The sequence below is a fragment of the Arachis hypogaea genome, chromosome 9 (assembly GCF_003086295.3).
Source record: "Arachis hypogaea cultivar Tifrunner chromosome 9, arahy.Tifrunner.gnm2.J5K5, whole genome shotgun sequence".
Lineage (NCBI taxonomy): Eukaryota > Viridiplantae > Streptophyta > Magnoliopsida > Fabales > Fabaceae > Arachis > Arachis hypogaea.
The window spans coordinates 63,910,421-63,930,569 of NC_092044.1; the positions used below are offsets into that span (position 1 = coordinate 63,910,421).

The 20,149-nt window shown below is 40.3% G+C and overlaps 1 non-coding gene across 1 annotated transcript; it reads right to left on the reverse strand.

Annotated features, from left to right (window-relative positions):
• Window positions 1-734: 734 nt before the first annotated feature.
• On the reverse strand, window positions 735-842 carry LOC112713416 (small nucleolar RNA R71). Its single transcript, XR_003158388.1, has one exon. It is a non-coding gene; the product is annotated as a small nucleolar RNA R71 (small nucleolar RNA).
• Window positions 843-20,149: the final 19,307 nt, after the last annotated feature.

Below are 20,149 nucleotides of genomic sequence, written 5' to 3' on the forward strand. Positions count from 1 at the left end.
CCAGTCTTCTTAATTGAACCAACTTGCCTTTTGAGTCTCTTTTCCATTGAGCTCCTTCCACACATATGTCCATGAGGACTTGGTCCAACCTTTGATCAAAGTTGACCCTTCTAGTGTAGGGCCGTGCGTCTTCTTGTATCATAGGTAAGTTGAATGCTAGCCTTACGTTCTCCGGACTGAAATCTAAGCATTTCCCCCGAACTATTGTAAGCCAATTCTTTGGGTTTGGGTTCATGCTTTGATCATGGTTCCTAGTGATCCATGTATTTGCATAGAACTCTTGAACCGTTAAGATTCTAACTTGTTGAATAGGATTGGAGAGAACTTCCCATCCTCTTCTTCTAATTTCTTGTCGGATTTCCAGATATTCGCCCCTTTTGAGCTTAAAAGGGACCTCAGGGATCACCTTCTTCTTGGCCACAACTTCGAAGAAGTGGTCTTGATGGGCTTTTGAGCTAAAGCCTCAATTAGTTTCTCTAATGCAACAGAATTGCAAGTTTCATGGACTTCCATCAGAAGATCCTTTTCAGTTCTTAACTAAATTCTTACAGATCTGTGATACTTTTAAGACCAATGGAGTTGATCCTGAGGTCTACAGGCTTATGCTTTTCCCTTTTGCTGTAAGAGACAAAGCTAGAGTATGTTTGGACTCTCAACCTAAAGACAGCCTAAACTCTTGGGATAAGCTGGTCACGACTTTTTTAGCCAAGCTCTTTCCTCCTCAAAAGCTGAGCAGGCATAGAGTGGATGTTCAAACCTTTAGACAAAAAGAAGGTGAATCCCTCTATGAAGCTTGGGAGAGATACAAGCAACTGACCAAAAAGTGTCCTTCTGACATGCTTTCAGAATGGACCATCCTGGATATATTCTATGATGGTCTGTCTGAATTGTCTAAGATGTCATTGGACCATTCTGCAGGTGGATCTATTCACCTAAAGAAAACGCCTGCAAAAGCTCAGGAACTCATTGAAATGGTTGCAAATAACCAGTTCATGTACACTTTTGAAAGGAATCCTATGAGTAATGGGATGCCTCAGAGAAAGGGAGTTCTTGAAATTGATGCTCTGAATGCCATATTGGCTCAGAACAAAATATTGACCCAACAAGTCAATATGATATCTCAGAGTTTGAATGGATTGCAAAATGCATCCAATAGTACTAAAGAAGCATCTTCTGAAGAAGAAGCTTATGATCCTGAGAACCCTGCAATGGCAGAGGTAAATTACATGGGTGAAGCCTTTGGCAACACCTAGAACCCTTCATGGAGAAATCATTCGAATTTTTCATGGAAGGATCCACAGAAGCAAGGCTTCAATAATAACAATGGTGGAAGAAACAGGTTTAGCAATAGCAAGCCTTTTCCATCATCTTCTCAGCAACAGACAGAGAATTCTGAGCAGAGTCCCTCTATCTTAGCAAATATAGTCTCTGATCTATCTAAGGCCACTTTAAGTTTCATGAATGAAACAAGGTCCTCCATTAGAAACTTGGAGGCACAAGTGGGTTAGCTGAGTAAGAAAATCACTGAAACTCTTTCTAGTACTCTCCCAAGAAATACAGAAAAGAATCTAAAAAGAGAGTGCAAGGCCATTGATATAATCAAAATGGCCGAATCCAAATAGGAAGGGGAGGACGTGAATCCCAATGAGGAAGACCTCATCGGACGTCCCCCAGATAGAAAGGAGTTTCCTATTGAGGACCTAAAGGAATCTGAGGCTCATATAGAGACCATAGAGATTCCATTAAACTTCCTTCTGCCATTCATGAGCTCTGAGAACTATTCTTCCTTTGAAGAGAATGAAGATGTAACTGAAGAGCAGGTTGCTCAATATATAGGAGCCATCATGAAGCTGAATGCCAAGTTATTTGGTAATGAGACTTGGGAAGATGAACCTCCCTTGCTTATTAGTAAACTAAATACATGGGTTCAACAAACTTTACCTCAAAAGAAACAAGATCCTGGTAAATTTTTAATACCCTGTACCATAGACACCATGATCTTTGAGAAGGCTCTGTGTGACCTGGGGTCAGGTATAAATCTTATGCCACTCTCTGTAATGGAGAAACTGGGGATATTTGAGGTAAAAGCTGCAAGAATCTCATTAAAGATGGCAGACAAGTCAATAAAACAAGCTTATGGATTGGTAGAGGATGTGTTAGTGAAGGTTAAAGGCCTTTACATCCCTGCTGATTTCATAATCCTAGACACTGGGAAGGATGAGGATGAATGCATCATCCTTGGAAGACCCTTCCTAGCCACAGCAAGAGCTATTGATGTTGACAGAGGAGAGCTAATCCTTCAATTGAATGGGGAATACCTTGTGTTTAAAGCTCAAGGATCTTCCTCTACAACTATGGAGAGGAAGCATGAAAAGTTTCTCTCAATGCAGAGTCAAATAGAGCCCCCACAGTTAAACTCTAAGTTTGGTGTTGGGAGGCCACAACCAAACTTAAGTTTGGTATTGAACCCCACATTCAAACTCTAAGTTTGGTGTTGGGAGGTCCCAACAATGCTCTGAATACCTGTGAAGCTCCATGAGAGCTCACTGTCAAGCAATTGACATTAAAGAAGCGCTTATTGGGAGGCAACCCAATTTTTATTTATCTATATTTCTATTGTTCTTCCATGTTTTATTAGGTTTATGATCATGTGGAGTCAAAAAATAATTGCAAAAATTAAAAACAGAATAAAAAACAGCAGAAGAAAAAGCACACCTTAGAGGAATAGCTGCCTGGCATTTAACGCCAGAAACAAGCACCAAGCTAGTGTTTAACGCCAGAAACAAGCATCAGGTTGGCATTAAACGCCAGAAACAGGCTACATTTGGGTGTTTAACGCCAGAAACAAGCTGTAGTCTGGCATTAAACTCCAGGATTGCATATAAATGGCATTTTACACGCCTAAAGGGTGCAGGGATGAGAAATCCTTGACACCTCAGGATCTGTGGACCCCACAGGATCACCTCAGGATCTGTCTGGCATTTGGACTCTCAACCTAAAGACAGCCTAAACTCTTGGGATAAGTTGGTCACGGCTTTCTTAGCCAAGTTCTTTCCTCCTCAAAAGCTGAGCAAGCATAGAGTGGATGTCCAAACCTCCAGACAAAAAGAAGGTGAATCCCTCTATGAAGCTTGGGAAAGATACAAGCAACTGACCAAAAAGTGTCATTTTGACATGCTCTCAGAATGGACCATCCTGGATATATTCTATAATGGTCTGTCTGAATTGTCTAAGATGTCATTGGACCATTCTGTAGGTGGATCTATTCACCTGAAGAAAATGCCCACAGAAGCTCAGGAACTCATTGAAATTGTTGCAAATAACCAGTTCATGTACACCTCAGAAAGGAATCCTTTGAATAGTGGGATGCCTTGGAGGAAGGGAGTTCTTGAAATTGATGCTCTGAATGCCATATTGGCTCAGAATAAAATGTTGACTCAGCAAGTCAATATGATTTCTCAAAGTCTGAATGGTTTGTAAAATGCATCCAACAGTACTAAAAAAGCATCTTCTGAAGAAGAAGCTTATGATCCTGAGAACCCTTCAATGGCAGAGGTGAATTACATGGGTGAAGCCTATGGAAACAACTATAATCCCTCATGGAGAAATCATCTAAGTTTCTCATGGAAGGATCAACAAAAGCCTCAACAAGGCTTTAACAATAATAATGGTGGAAGAAACAGGTTTAGCAATGACAAGCCTTTTCCATCATCCTCTCAGCAACAGACAGAGAATTCTGAGCAGAACCCATCTAGCATAGCAAATATAGTCTTTGATCTATCTAATGCCACTCTCATTTTCATGAATGAAACAAGGTCCTCCATCAGAAACTTGGAGGCACAAGTGGGTCAGCTGAGTAAAAGGGTTACTGAAACTCCTCCTAGCACTCTCCCAAGCAATAGAAGAGAATCCCAAAAGAGAGTGCAAGGCCATAACCATGACCAACATGGCCAAAGCAAGAGAGAGTGAAAAGGCAGTGATTCCCAGTGAGGAAGGCCTCAGGGAACGTCCACTGGCCATTAAGAAATACCCCAATGAGGAACCAAAGGAATCTGAGGCTCATACAGAGACCATAAAGATTCCATTGAATATCCTTTTACCATTTATGAGCTCTGATGACTATTCATCTTCTGAAGAAGATGAAGACATTGATGAAGGGCAAGTTGCCCAGTATTTAAGAGCAATCATGAAGCTGAATGCCAAGCTATTTGGTAATGAGACTTAGGAGGATGAACCTCCATTGCTCATTAATGAACTGAATACCTAGGTTCAGCAAACTTTACCTCAAAAGAAACAGGATCCTGGAAAATTCTTAATACCTTGTACCATAGGCACCATGACCTTTGAGAAGGCTCTGTGTGACCTAGGGTCAGGTATTAACCTCATGCCACTCTCTGTAATGGAGAAACTAGGAATCTTTGAGGTACAAGCTGCAAAATTCTCACTAGAGATGGCACACAAATCAATGAAACAGGCTTATGGACTAGTAGAGAACGTGCTAGTGAAGGTTGAAGGCCTTTACATCCCTACTGATTTCATAATCCTAGACACTGGAAAGGATGAGGATGAATCCATCATCCTTGGCAGACCTTTCCTAGCCACAGCAAAAGCCGTGATTGATGTTGACAGAGGAGAGTTGGTTCTTCAATTGAATGAGGACTACCTTGTATTAAAGACTCAAGGTTCTCCTTTTGTACACATGGAGAAGAAGTATGAAAAGCTTCTCTCAATACAAAGTCAATGATGAGCGGATAATTTGTACGCTTTTTGGCATTGTTTTTAGTATGTTTTAGTTAGTTTTTAGTATATTTCTATTAGTTTTTAGTTAAAATTCACTTTTCTGGACTTTACTATGAGTTTGTGTTTTTTTCTGTGATTTCAGGTATTTTCTGGCTGAAATTGAGGGACTTGAGCAAAAATCTGATTCAGAGGCTGAAAAGGACTGCAGATGCTGTTGGATTCTGAACTCCCTGCACTCGAAGTGGATTTTCTGGAGCTACAGAAGCCCAATTGGCGCGCTCTCAACGGCGTTGGAAAGTAGACATCCTGGGCTTTCCAACAATGGATAATAGTCCATACTTTGCCCGAGATTTGATGGCCCAAACTGGCGTCCCAAATCAGCTCAAAACTGCCCGGCGTTAAACGCCGGAACTAGCACAAGAATGGGAGTTAAATGCCGAAACTGGCACAAAAGCTGGCGTTTAACTCCAAGAGAAGTCTCTACACGAAAATGCTTCAATGCTCAGCCCAAGCACACACCAAGTGGGCCCGGAAGTGGATTTTTATGTCATTTACTCATCTTTGTAAATCCTATGCTACTAGTTCTCTACAAATAGGACCTTTTGCTATTGTATTTTCATCTTTGGACATCTAGTTCTTAGATCAGATCTTGGTAGCTATATTTAGTCTTATGCTATCTTAGAACATGGGGGCTGGCCTCTCGGCCATGCCTAGACCTTGTTCTTATGTATTTTCAACGGTGGAGTTTCTACACACCATAGATTAAGGTGTGGAGCTCTGCTGTACCTCGAGTATTAATGCAATTACTATTGTTCTTCTATTCAATTCAGCTTATTCTTGTTCTAAGATATTCATTTGCACCCAAGAACATGATGAATGTGATGATTATGTGACACTCATCATCATTCTCACTTATGAACGAGTGCCTGACAACCACTTCTGTTCTACAAGCAAACAAGGCTTGAATGTTTATCTCTTAGATCCCTTGATCGGAATCTTCGTGGTATAAGCTAGAATTGATGGCGGCATTCAAGAGAATCCAGAAGGTCTAAACCTTGTATGTGGTATTCTGAGTAGGATTCAATGATTGAATGACTGTGACGTGCTTCAAACTCCTGAAGGCTGGGCGTTAGTGATAGACGCAAAAGAATCACTGGATTCTATTCCAACCTGATTGAGAACCGACAGATGATTAGCCGTGCCGTGACAGGGTGCGTTGAACATTTTCACTGAGAGGATGGGAGGTAGCCACTGACAACGGTGAAACCCTACATACAGCTTGCCATGGAAAGGAGTAAGAAGGATTGGATGAAGACAGTAGGAAAGTAGAGAGACGGAAGGGACAAAGCATCTCCATATGCTTATCTGAAATTCTTACCAATGAATTACATAAGTATCTCTATCTTTATCTTTATGTTTTATTCATCATCCATAACCATTTGAGTCTGCCTGACTGAGATTTACAAGATGACCATAGCTTGCTTCATACCAACAATCTCCGTGGGATCGACCCTTACTCGCGTAAGGTTTATTACTTGGACGACCCAGTGCACTTGCTGGTTAGTTGTGCGAAGTTGTGATAAAGAGTTGAGATTATAATTGTGCGTACCATGTTGATGGCGCCATTGATGATCACAATTTCGTGCACCAAGTTTTTGGTGCCGTTGCCGGGGATTGTTTGAGTTTGGACAACTGACGGTTCATCTTGTTGCTTAGATTAGGTATTTTTCTTCAGAGTTCTTAAGAATGAATTCTAGTGTTTCAAGGTGATGTTCTTATCATCACCAAAGCTGATTGATTTTCATCAATTTAGCTCTTGAATGCAATGTCCTGCTGAAGCTTGGCTAGCCATGTCTAATTCCTTTAGACTAACATTGCATGATTCCTGGAATTCTCATTAAGAATTTTGATATCTTTATTTTCTTTTCCACTTAATTTTCGAAAAAAACCAAAAATATTTTATGTTTCTTATTGAGATACTAGTCTCATTTTAAGTTTGGTGTTAATTGCATGTTTCTGTTCTTCTTACATTTTTCATGAGTCTTCAGTGATCTTCAAGTTATTCTTGATGATTTACTTGCTCTGATCTTTAAATTCTCTTGTCTTGAGTATTTTGTTGTTTCTCATATGCATTCTCAACTTGTTAGTGTTAATAGTATACAAACTTTTAAGTTTGGTGTCTTGCATGCATTGTTTATTTGATTTTAGTTGCATTTTGATTATTCCTCATCATTAAAAATCCAAAAAAATTTTTAATTTGTGTCTTTTCAAGTCAATAATACAGAGAATTGAAGATTCAGAACACACAGCAGAGGAATTACACAGAAAAAGCTGGGCATTCAAAATGCCCAGTGAAGAAGGAAATCTGGCGTTTAAATGCCAACCAGGGCACCTGGTTGGGCGTTTAACGCCCAAAAGGGGTGAGTTTTGGGCGTTAAACGCCAGAATGTGCACCATTCTGGGCGTTTAACGCCAGGATGGCACAAGAGGGAAGATTTTGTTTTTAATGCCAATTTTTTTCAAGTTTTCAAAATTTTTCAAAATCAAATCTTTTTCAAATCATATCTTTTGAATCACATGTTTTCAAAATCAATTTCTTTCTATTCTCAAAAATACTTGCTATCAATTAATGATTTGATTCAACATTTCAAGTATGTTGCCTTTTCTGTTGAGAAAGGTTTAATGTTTGAATCATATCTTTTCTTGTTAGCCAAGTCATTAATTTTCAAAATCAAATCTTTTTAAATTGTTTTTCAAATCATATCTTCTCAATCATGTCTTTTTAAAACCATATCTTTTTCAATCATATCTTCTTAAATCACATCTTTTTCAAAATAGTTTTCAATCATATCTTTTTAATTTCTTATTTCAAAATCTTTTTCAAAAAAAAAATCACTTGATTTCTTTTCCACTCTTGGTTTTCGAAAATCAATTAGTGTTTTTCAAAATGTTTTTAAAAATCTTTTACTTAATTTTCGAAAATCTCTTCCCCTCTTCTCACATCCTTCTATTTATGGACTAACACTCCTCCTTGATGCACAATTCGAACTCCATCTTTCCTTGATAAGTTCGAATTTTCTACCTCTTCCTTCTATCTTTTCCTCTGACACCTCAAGGAATCTCTATACTGTGACATAGAGCATTCCATATTTTCTTGTTCTTTTCTCTTTCATATGAGCAGGAGCAAAGACAAAAGCATTCTTGTTGAGGCTGACCCTGAACCTGAAAGGACCTTGAAGCGAAAGCTAAGAGAAGCTAAGGCACAACTCTCTATAGAGGATCTAACAGAAATTTTCAAAGAAGAAGACATGGTAGCCGAAAACAACAACAATGCCAACAATGCAAGGAAGGTGCTGGGTGACTTTACTGCATGATGAGCGGATAATTTATATGCTTTTTGGCATTGTTTTTAGTATGTTTTTGGTATGATCTAGTTAGTTTTTAGTATATTTTTATTAGTTTTTAGTTAAAATTCACTTTTCTGGACTTTACTATGAGTTTGTGTGTTTTTCTGTGATTTCAGGTATTTTCTGGCTGAAATTGAGGGTCCTGAGCAAAAATCTGATTCAGAGACTGAAAAGGACTGCAGATGCTGTTGGATTCTGACCTCCCTGCACTCGAAGTGGATTTTCTGGAGCTACCGAAGCGCAATTGGCGCGCTCTCAATGGCGTTGGAAAGTAGACATCCTGGGCTTTCCAGCAATGTATAATAGTCCATACTTTGCCCAAGATTTGATGGCCCAAACCGGCGTGGCAAATCAGCCTCAGAATTTCCAGCGTTTATCGCTGGAACTGGCATAAAACTTGGAGTTAAACGCCCAAACTGGCATAAAAGCTGGCGTTTAACTCCAGAAAAGGTCTCTACACGAAAATGCTTCATTGCTCAGCCCAAGCACACACTAAGTGGACCCAGAAGTGGATTTTTACGTCATTTACTCATTTCTGTATACCCTAGGCTACTAGTTCACTATTAATAGGATCTTTTGACATTGTATCTGTACCGGATGATACTTTACACGTTTCTTTGTGTACTTTCCACGGCATGAGTCTCTAAACCCCATGGTTGGGGGTGAGGAGCTCTGCTGTGTCTTGATGGATTAATGCAATTACTACTGTTTTTCATTCAATCATGCTTGCTTCCATTCCAAGATATTACTTGTTCTTAAACCGGATGAATGTGATGACCCGTGACAATCATCATCATTCTCAACTATGAACGTGTGCCTGACAACCACCTCCGTTCTACCTTAGATTAAGTAGATATCTCTTGGATTCTTTAATCAGAATCTTCGTGGTATAAGCTAGAACTGATGGCGGCATTCAAGAGAATCCGGAAGGTCTAAACCTTGTCTGTGGTATTCTGAGTAGGATTCAATGATTGAATGACTGTGACGAGCTTCAAACTCCTGAAGGCGGGGCGTTAGTGACAGACGCAAAAGAATCACTGGATTCTATTCCGGCCTGATTGAGAACCGACAGATGGATAGTCGTGCCGTGACAGGGTGCGTTGAACATTTCCACTGAGAGGATGGGAGGTAGCCATTGACAACGGTGAAACCCTTGCATACAGCTTGCCATGGAAGGAGCCTTGCGTGCTTGAAGAAGAAGACAGTAGGAAAGCAGAGATTCAGAAGATGGAGCATCTCCAAAACCTCAACCTATTCTCTATCACTGCAAAACAAGTACTCATTTCATGTTCTTTTACTTTTCACAATCAATCCTGATAATTTCTTATATCCTGACTAAGATTTACAAGATAACCATAGCTTGCTTCAAGCCGACAATCTCCGTGGGATCGACCCTTACTCACGTAAGGTATTACTTGGACGACCCAGTGCACTTGCTGGTTAGTTGTGCGGAATTGCAAAAGTGTGATTGCAATTTCGTGCACCAAGTTTTTGGCGCCGTTGCCGGGGATTGTTCGAGTTTGGACAACTGACGGCTTATCTTGTTGCTTAGATTAGGACTGTTTTATTTTTATTAGTTTTGAGTCTTTTAGTTGAGTCTAGTTTCATATTTTAAGTTTGGTGTCAATTGCATGCTTTTGCTTTTCTTTTAATTTTCGATTTTGCATGTCCTTAGTCCCTTTTTGATCCATAAAAATTCTAAGTTTGGTGTCCTCTTTGTGTTTTTCCCTTAAAAATTTTCGAAGATTAGTGTTTGATTTTCTAAAAATTTTAAGTTTGGTGTCATTTTGTTGTTTTTCTCTTTCCTCTTTTCAAAAATCAAATCCTTTTCATAAAAACTTTTCAATCATATCTTTCTAATTGTTAATCTCAAAATCTTTTTAATTAACTAATTGATTCAGTTTTCAATTTGCTTTGATTTTATTCTCTTTTAATTTTCGAATTTTTTTATTTTATTTTATTTTCCTTTTGTTTTTTATTTCTTTTTTTCGGTCAATTTTTAAAAAAAATAAAATAATAAAAAAATAAAAATATATTTTTATCTACTTGCAATCCATATTATTTCCCTTTATCCATCATGGACATAAGTGGAATTGAACAGTCCAGAAGGACTCTGGGGTCATATGCTAACCCCATTACAGCTGCATATGGGAGTAGCATCTGTACACCTCCCATCAAAGCAAGCAGCTTTGAGCTAAATCCTCAACTTATTATCATAGTGCAGCAAAATTGCCAGTATTCCGGTCTTCCACAGGAAGAACCTACTGAGTTTCTGGCACAGTTCTTACAAATTGCTGACACAGTACATGATAAAGAGGTGGATCAGGATGTCTACAGACTATTACTGTTTCCATTTGCTGTAAAAGATCAAGCTAAAAGGTGGTTGAATAACCAACCTACAGCAAGCATAAAGACATGGAAACAGTTATCAGACAAATTCCTGAATCACTTTTACCCTCCAAAGAGGATGACACAGCTAAGGCTGGACATCCAAGGCTTTAAACAAGAGGATAATGAATCCCTTTATAATGCCTGGGAGAGGTATAGAGGTATGCTAAGAAAATGCCCCTCTGAAATGTTTTCAGAGTGGGTACAGTTAGACATATTCTACTATGGGCTTACAGAAAAAGCTCAGATGTCTTTAGACCACTCAGCTGGTGGATCTATACACATGAGGAAGACAATTGAAGAGGCTCAAGAGCTTATAGACACTGTTGCTAGAAACCAATATTTGTACTCTAGCAATGAGTTCTCTTCAAAAGAGGAGGTCATGACAGTAGTCACTGATCCTAATCCTCAAGAACAGATGATTGAGCTTAATCAACAATTGCTTCTGATGACAGAACAGTTAGCAGAATTTAAAGAAATGCTCCATGAAACTAAAGTTGCTAACAAGAACATAGAACTGCAGTTGAATCAAGCAAAACAGCAAATATCTAAACAGATAACAGAGGAATGTCAAGCAGTTCAACTGAGGAGTGGGAAGACACTGAATAACACTGCTCAAAGTAGCAAAAATCCAGACAAGGAACAAGTGACAGGGGATAACCAAACCACTGTTCAAAATCCCTCTGAGGACAGTAAGAGCCCAGAGAGGAATGTTATTGGCGTTCAAACTCCAGAAAGGGAGGGAAAGCTGGCGTTAAACGCCCATTCCCTGCCCAGTTCTGGCGTTCAAACGCCAGAAAAGGGGGAAAAGTTGGCGTTAAACGCCCATTTTCCACCCAATCCTGGCGTTCAGACGCCAAGGGAGGATCAGACACCTGAGAGTGCTGACAGTAATCCCTCTAACAAGGCTTCTTCAACCACTTCTGTAAGGAATAAACCTGCAGCATCTAAGGTTGAAGAATATAAAGCCAAGATGCCTTATCCTCAAAAACTCCGCCAAGCGGAATAGGATAAGCAATTTGCCCGCTTTGCAGACTATCTAAGGACTCTTGAAATAAAGATTCCGTTTGCAGAGGCACTTGAGCAAATACCTTCTTATGCTAAATTCATGAAAGAAATCTTAAGTCATAAGAAGGATTGGAGAGAAACTGAAAAAGTGTTTCTCACTGAAGAATGCAGTGCAGTCATTCTAAAAAGCTTACCAGAAAAGCTTCAAGATCCAGGAAGCTTTATGATACCATGCACATTAGAAGGTGCTTGCACCAAGACAGCCCTATGTGATCTTGGAGCAAGCATCAATCTAATACCTGCATCCACTATCAGAAAGCTTGGGTTGACTGGGGAAGTCAAACCAACCAGGATATGCCTCCAACTTGCTGATGGCTCCATTAAATATCCATCAGGCATAATAGAGGATATGATTGTCAAGGTTGGGCCATTCGCCTTTCCAACTGACTTTGTGGTGCTGGAAATGGAGGAGCACAAGAGTGCAACTCTCATTCTAGGAAGACCTTTCCTAGCAACTGGACGAACTCTCATTGATGTACAAAAAGGGGAAGTAACCCTGAGAGTCAATGAGGATGAGTTCAAGTTGAATGCTGTAAAAGCTATGCAGCATCCAGACACACCAAATGACTGCATGGGCGCTGACATTATTGACTTTCTGGTAGAGGAGGTCAATATGACTGAAAGCCTAGAATCAGAGCTTGAGGACATCTTCAAGGATGCTCAACCTGATCAAGAAGAATCAGTGGAAACAAAGGAATTTTCGAAAATTCCTCAGGAGGAGGATAAGCCTCCCAAACCTGAACTCAAACCACTACCACCATCCCTGAAGTATGCATTTTTGGGAGAAAGTGACACTTTTCCAGTGATTATAAGCTCTGCTTTAAATCCACAGGAAGAGGAAGCACTGATTCAAGTGCTAAGGACACACAAGACAGCTCTTGGGTGGTCCATAAGTGATCTTAAGGGCATTAGCCCAGCTAGATGCATGCACAAAATCCTGTTGGAGGATAATGCCAAACCAGTGGTCCAACCACAGAGGAGGCTAAATCCTGCCATGAAGGAGGTGGTACAGAAAGAGGTCACTAAATTACTAGAGGCTGGGATTATTTATCCTATTTCTGATAGCCCCTCGGTGAGCCCTGTCCAAGTTGTCCCCAAAAAGGGAGGCATGACAGTGGTTCATAATAAAAAAAATGAACTGGTTCCTACAAGAACAGTCACAGGGTGGCGTATGTGTATTGACTACAGAAGGCTCAATACAGCCACCAGAAAGGATCATTTTCCTTTACCATTCATAGACCAAATGCTAGAAAGACTAGCTGGTCATGATTATTACTGCTTTTTGGATGGCTATTCAGGTTACAACCAAATTGCAGTAGATCCTCAGGACCAAGAGAAAACAGCATTTACTTGCCCTTCTGGCATGTTTGCCTACAGAAGGATGCCTTTTGGTTTGTGTAATGCTCCTGCAACCTTTCAGAGATGCATGCTATCCATCTTCTCTGATATGGTGGAGAAATTTCTTGAAGTCTTCATGGATGACTTCTCAGTATATGGAGACTCATTCAGCTCCTGTCTTAACCACCTATCACTTGTCCTGAAAAGGTGCCAAGAGACTAACCTGGTTTTAAACTGGGAAAAATGTCACTTTATGGTGACTGAAGGAATTGTCCTTGGGCACAAAATTTCAAGCAGGGGAATAGAGGTGGATAAGGCAAAGGTAGAGGTAATTGAAAAATTACCACCACCTGCCAATGTTAAGGCAATCAGAAGCTTTCTGGGGCATGCAGGATTCTACAGAAGGTTTATAAAGGATTTTTCGAAAATTGCAAAACCTTTGAGTAACCTGCTAGCTGCTGACACACCATTTGTGTTTGACACACAGTGTCTGCAGGCATTTGAGACCCTGAAAGCTAAGCTGGTCACAGCACCAGTCATCTCTGCACCAGATTGGACATTACCATTTGAACTAATGTGTGATGCCAGTGACCATGCCATTGGTGCAGTGTTGGGACAGAGGCATAACAAGCTTCTGCACGTCATTTATTATGCCAGCCGTGTTCTAAATGACGCACAGAAGAATTACACAACCACAAAAAAATAGTTACTTGCAGTGGTCTATGCCATTGACAAGTTTAGATCCTATCTAGTGGGGTCCAAAGTGGTTGTGTACACTGACCATGCTGCTCTTAAATACTTACTCACAAAGCAGGATTCAAAACCCAGGCTTATCAGATGGGTGTTGCTTCTGCAAGAGTTTGATATAGAAATAAGAGACAGAAAAGGGACAGAGAACCAAGTAGCTGATCATCTGTCCCGAATAGAACCAGTAGCTGGGGCATCCCTCCCTTCTACTGAGATCTCTGAGACCTTCCCAGATGAGCAACTCTTTGCCATTCAGGAAGCTCCATGGTTTGCAGATATTGCAAATTATAAAGCTGTGAGGTTCATACCCCAGGAGTACAGCAGAGTGCAAAGAAAGAAATTAATTTCAGATGCCAAGTACTACCTCTGGGATGAACCATATCTCTTTAAGAGATGTGTAGACGGAATGATCCGCAGATGTGTACCCAGAGAAGAAGCACAAAGGATCCTATGGCACTGCCATGGATCACAGTATGGAGGACATTTTGGAAGTGAGCGAACAGCCACTAAAGTCCTTCAATGTGGCTTCTACTGGCCTACTCTCTATAAAGATGCCCGAGAGTTTGTGCGTAACTGTGACAGTTGCCAAAGAGCTGGTAACTTACCTCACGGATATGCCATGCCTCAACAAGGGATATTAGAGATAGAATTGTTTGATGTTTGGGGAATTGACTTCATGGGTCCATTCCCACCATCATACTCAAACACTTACATTCTGGTGGCAGTGGACTATGTATCTAAGTGGGTAGAAGCAATTGCTACACCCACTAATGATACCAAGACCGTGCTGAAATTCCTCCAGAAACACATCTTCAGCAGATTTGGTGTTCCCAGAGTACTAATCAGTGACGGGGGCACTCATTTCTGCAATAGACAGCTATACTCTGCTATGGCTAGATATGGAATTAGCCACAAAGTGGCAACTCCGTATCATCCACAGACAAATGGGCAAGCTGAAGTCTCTAACAGAGAGCTAAAAAGAATCCTGGAACGGACTGTGATAGCCCAAAGAAAGGATTGGGCAAAGAGCTTGGATGATGCTCTGTGGGCATACAGAACAGCATTCAAGACTCCTACAGGAACCTCTCCATACCAACTGGTGTATGGGAAGGCCTGTCATCTGCCCGTGGAACTGGAACATAAAGCCTACTGGGCAACCAGATTCCTAAACATGGATGCTCAATTAGTTGGTGAAAAAAGATTGCTCCAGCTAAATGAGCTAGAAGAGTTCAGACTCAATGCCTTTGAAAATGCAAAATATTATAAGGAAAAGGCAAAGAAATGGCATGACAAGAAGTTGTCAACCAGAGTCTTTGAGCCAGGACAAAAAGTTCTGCTCTTCAACTCTAGGCTCAGATTATTTCCAGGAAAACTTAAATCCCGGTGGAGGGGTCCGTATGTGATTACAGGAGTGTCACCATATGGATATGTTGAGCTTCAGGATATTGATTCTGACAAAAAGTTCATTGTTAATGGACAGAGAATCAAGCATTATCTTGAAGGCAATTTTGAGCAGGAATGCTCAAAACTGAGACTTGAGTGATTCTCAGTAAAGGTCCAGCTAAAGACAGTAAAGAAGCGCTTGCTGGGAGGCAACCCAGTCATTAGCGGGTTATATGTTTTGTTTTTACAAAGGCAAGTATCAAAAATGAAGGAATTCACAGAGTTACAGAAGGATTCAGCTCAAAAAGCAGAGAAAAAGAGCTTACTGGCGAAAAAACGCCAGTAAGGGGCATTTTGGGCGTTAAACGCCAGAATGGGCACCATTCTGGGCGTTTAACGCCAGTAAAGGTGCCATTTTGGGCGTTAAACGCCAGAATGGGCACCTGGCTGGGCGTTAAACGCCCATAATGGGCAACAAATGGGCGTTAAACGCCAGAATGGGTGCCATTCTGGGTGTTTAACGCCAGAAAGGTGGGGAACCAAGATTTTGATTTCCAATCAAATTTTTTTCAAATTTTCCTTTTCTTACCCATACTTTTCTACATAAATACATCTCAATCTTTCATCATTCACTTTCAAATCTTCAAAAATCTAAAATCACTCTTCAAATCTCTCAAATCAATCCCAAATCTTGTTAAAAAACTCACCCTTCTCTCAAATTCTTTCCATATCTTCTCAAATCTCCTTTCAAATTTTTCTTTTTTTCGAAATCTCTCCTCCCCACTTTATAAATACACGTTCAGCCCCCTCATTGCCCCACACCATTCAAATTTGCTCCTCCTCTCTCTCTCTTCTTTCCTTTCTTTTGCTTGAGGACAAGCAAACCTCTAAGTTTGGTGTGCTTTTCCGTGATCACTAAGCCAAGATTCATCAAGATCATGGCTCCTAAGGGAAAACAAACCAATTTAAGAGGAAAGAAAGAGAATAATCCAAAGAATCTTTGGAATCAAGAGAAGTTCTTAACCAAAGAACATGAAGACCATTATCACAAAATAATGGGTCTGAGGTCAGTGATCCCGGAAGTTAAATTTGATCTGAAAGAAGATGAATATCCGGGGATCCAAGAGAAAATTCGAAACAGAGGATGGGAAGTTCTAACCAATCCTGAGATAAAGGTTGGAAGGAATATGGTTCAGGAATTCTACTCAAATCTGTGGCTAACAGATAAGCAGAGAATGACTGGAACTGCTTACCATACCTACAGAACCATGGTCAGATGGAAAGTTATGTACTTCCATCTGGACAAAATATGAGAAATCTTCAAATTGCCTCAACTGCAGGATGATCCTGAATCCTTTAATAGGAGAATGGTGAGAGCAGATAAAGGGTTGGATCAAGTTCTAGAGGACATATGCCTCCCTGGAACTAAGTGGATAACCAATTCAAAGGGTGTCCCAAACCAACTCAAGAGGGGAGACCTCAAACCAATTGCAAGAGGTTGGTTAGACTTTATTGGGCGTTCCATATTGCCCACTAGCAACCGTTCTGAGGTCACTATCAAGAGAGCAGTGATGATTCATTGCATTATGCTTGGAAAAGAAGTGGAGGTTCATCATGTGATTGCTTGTGAGATCTACACAATTGCAAATAAAAATTCCACTGAAGCCAAATTGGCTTACCCAAGCTTGATCTCCTTGCTCTGTAAAGAGGCTGGGGTAAAGATGGGAGTAGATGAATTCATACCCATTGAACATCCAATCACCAAGAAATCAATGGAAGGACAAATGCAAGGCAACTCTATCAAAAGGAAGGCGCAAGAGTTCCTCCCTGAATTTCCTAAAATTGACTACTGGACCAGCCTAGAAGCATCTATCATCAAGTTACAAGAAACTATGGAGCAACTGAAGGAAGAACAGCAGAATCAGAACTGCATGCTCTGCAAATTGCTGAAGGAACAAGAGAAGCAGGGGCGTGAACTCCAAGAGTTGAAACGCCAAAAGCTCTCATCTCAAGTTGAGGGAGCATCCACTTCTCAAAATCAAGGTTGTTGAGTCCTAACTCTGTGAAAACCTCTATCATTAGGAGCCTATTTAAAAATTTTTGTTTTCTATTTTTATTTTCTAGTCTAATCTTATATCTATTTTTGAGTCTTGTTCTTAATTCATAATTAATAAAATTTAAAATTCATGTCCTAAAGCTATGAATTTCCTATGAATCCATCACCTCTCTTAAATGAAAAATGCTTTAATCACAAAAGAACAAGAAGTACAGGATTTTGAAATTTATCCTTGAAACTAGTTGAATTAGTTTGATGTGGTGACAATACTTTTTGTTTTCTGAATGAATGCCTGAACAGTGCATATGTCTCTTGAATTTGTTGTTTTGAGAATGTTAAAAATTGTTGGCTCTTGAAAGGATGAGGAAAAAGAGAACTGTTATTGAGGATCTAAAAAAATCATTTAATTGATTCTTGAAGCAAGAAAAAGCAGTGGATACAAAAAAAAAATTCGAAAAAAAGAGAGAAGAAAGAAAGAGAAAGAAAAAGAAAGAAATAAAGTTTTGATCCAAGGCAAAAAGAGTGTGCTTAAGAACCCTGGACACCTCTAATTGGGAACTCTAGCAAAGCTGGGCCACAATCTGAAAAGGTTCACCCAATTATGTGTCTGTGGCATGTATGTATCCGGTGGTAATACTGGAAAACAGAGTGCTTTGGGCCACAGCCAAGACTCATACACTAGCTATGTTCAAGAATCATTATACTTAACTAGGAGAATCAATAACACTATCTGAGTTCTGAGTTCCTATAGATGCTAATCATTCTGAACTTCAAAGGATAGAGTGAGATGCCAAAACTGTTCGGAGGCAAAAAGCTACTAGTCCCGCTCATCTAATTGGAGCTAAGTTTCCTTGATATTTTGGAGTCTATAGTATATTCTCTTCTTTTTATCCTATTTTGATTTTCAGTTGCTTGGGGACAAGCAACAATTTAAGTTTGGTGTTGTGATGAGCGGATAATTTATACGCTTTTTGGCATTGTTTTTAGTATGTTTTTGGTATGATCTAGTTAGTTTTTAGTATATTTTTATTAGTTTTTAGTTAAAATTCACTTTTCTGGACTTTACTATCAGTTTGTGTGTTGTTCTGTGATTTCAGGTATTTTCTGGCTGAAATTGAGGGTCCTGAGCAAAAATCTGATTCAGAGACTGAAAAGGACTGCAGATGCTGTTGGATTCTGACCTCCCTGCACTCGAAGTGGATTTTCTGGAGCTACAGAAGCCCAATTGGCGCGCTCTCAACGGCGTTGGAAAGTAGACATCCTGGGCTTTCCAGCAATGTATAATAGTACATACTTTGCTCAAGATTTGATGGCCCAAACTGGCGTGGCAAATCAGCCTCAGAATTTCCAGCGTTTAACGCTAGAACTGGCATAAAACTTGGAGTTAAACGCCCAAACTTGCATAAAAGCTGGCGTTTAACTCCAGAAAAGATCTCTACACGAAAATGCTTCATTGCTCAGCCCAAGCACACACTAAGTGGACCCAGAAGTGGATTTTTACGTCATTTACTCATTTCTGTATACCCTAGGCTACTAGTTCACTATTAATAGGATCTTTTGACATTGTATCTGTACCGGATGATACTTTACACGTTTCTTTGTGTACTTTCCACGGCATGAGTCTCTAAACCCCATGGTTGGGGGTGAGGAGCTCTGCTGTGTCTTGATGGATTAATGCAATTACTACTGTTTTTCATTCAATCATGCTTGCTTCCATTCCAAGATATTACTTGTTCTTAAACCGGATGAATGTGATGACCCGTGACAATCATCATCATTCTCAACTATGAACGTGTGCCTGACAACCACCTCCGTTCTACCTTAGATTAAGTAGATATCTCTTGGATTCTTTAATCAGAATCTTCGTGGTATAAGCTAGAACTGATGGCGGCATTCAAGAGAATCCGGAAGGTCTAAACCTTGTCTGTGGTATTCTGAGTAGGATTCAATGATTGAATGACTGTGACGAGCTTCAAACTCCTGAAGGCGGGGCGTTAGTGACAGACGCAAAAGAATCACTGGATTCTATTCCGGCCTGATTGAGAACCGACAGATGGATAGCCGTGCCGTGACAGGGTGCGTTGAACATTTCCACTGAGAGGATGGGAGGTAGCCATTGACAACGGTGAAACCCTTGCATACAGCTTGCCATGGAAGGAGCCTTGCGTGCTTGAAGAAGAAGACAGTAGGAAAGCAGAGATTCAGAAGATGGAGCATCTCCAAAACCTCAACCTATTCTCTATCACTGCAAAACAAGTACTCATTTCATGTTCTTTTACTTTTCACAATCAATCCTGATAATTTCTTATATCCTGACTAAGATTTACAAGATAACCATAGCTTGCTTCAAGCCGACAATCTCCGTGGGATCGACCCTTACTCACGTAAGGTATTACTTGGACGACCCAGTGCACTTGCTGGTTAGTTGTGTGGAATTGCAAAAGTGTGATTGCAATTTCGTGCACCACTGCACCTACTCCCGACTTCTATGGGAGAAGCATCTCTGTCCCTGCCATTGGAGCAAACAACTTTGAGCTTAAGCCTCAATTAGTTTCTCTAATGCAACAGAATTGCAAGTTCCATGGACTTCTATTGGAAGATCCTCATCAGTTTTTAGCTGAGTTCTTGCAAATCTGTGACACTGTCAAGACCAATGGGGTTGACCCTGAGGTCTACAGACTTATGCTATTCCCTTTTGCTGTAAGAGACAGAGCTAGGATATGGTTGGACTCACAACCTAAAGAAAGCCTGAACTCTTGGGAAAAGCTAGTCAATGCCTTCTTGGCAAAGTTCTTTCCACCTCAAAAATTGAGTAAGCTTAGAGTGGAAGTCCAAACCTTCAGACAAAAGGAAGGTGAATCCCTCTATGAGCTTGGGAAAGATACAAACAATTGATCAGAAAGTGTCCTTCTGACATGCTTTCTGAATGGAGCATCATATGTATCTTCTATGATGGTCTATCTGAACTGTCCAAGATGTCATTGGATAGTTCTGCTGGAGGCTCTCTTCATCTGAAGAAGAC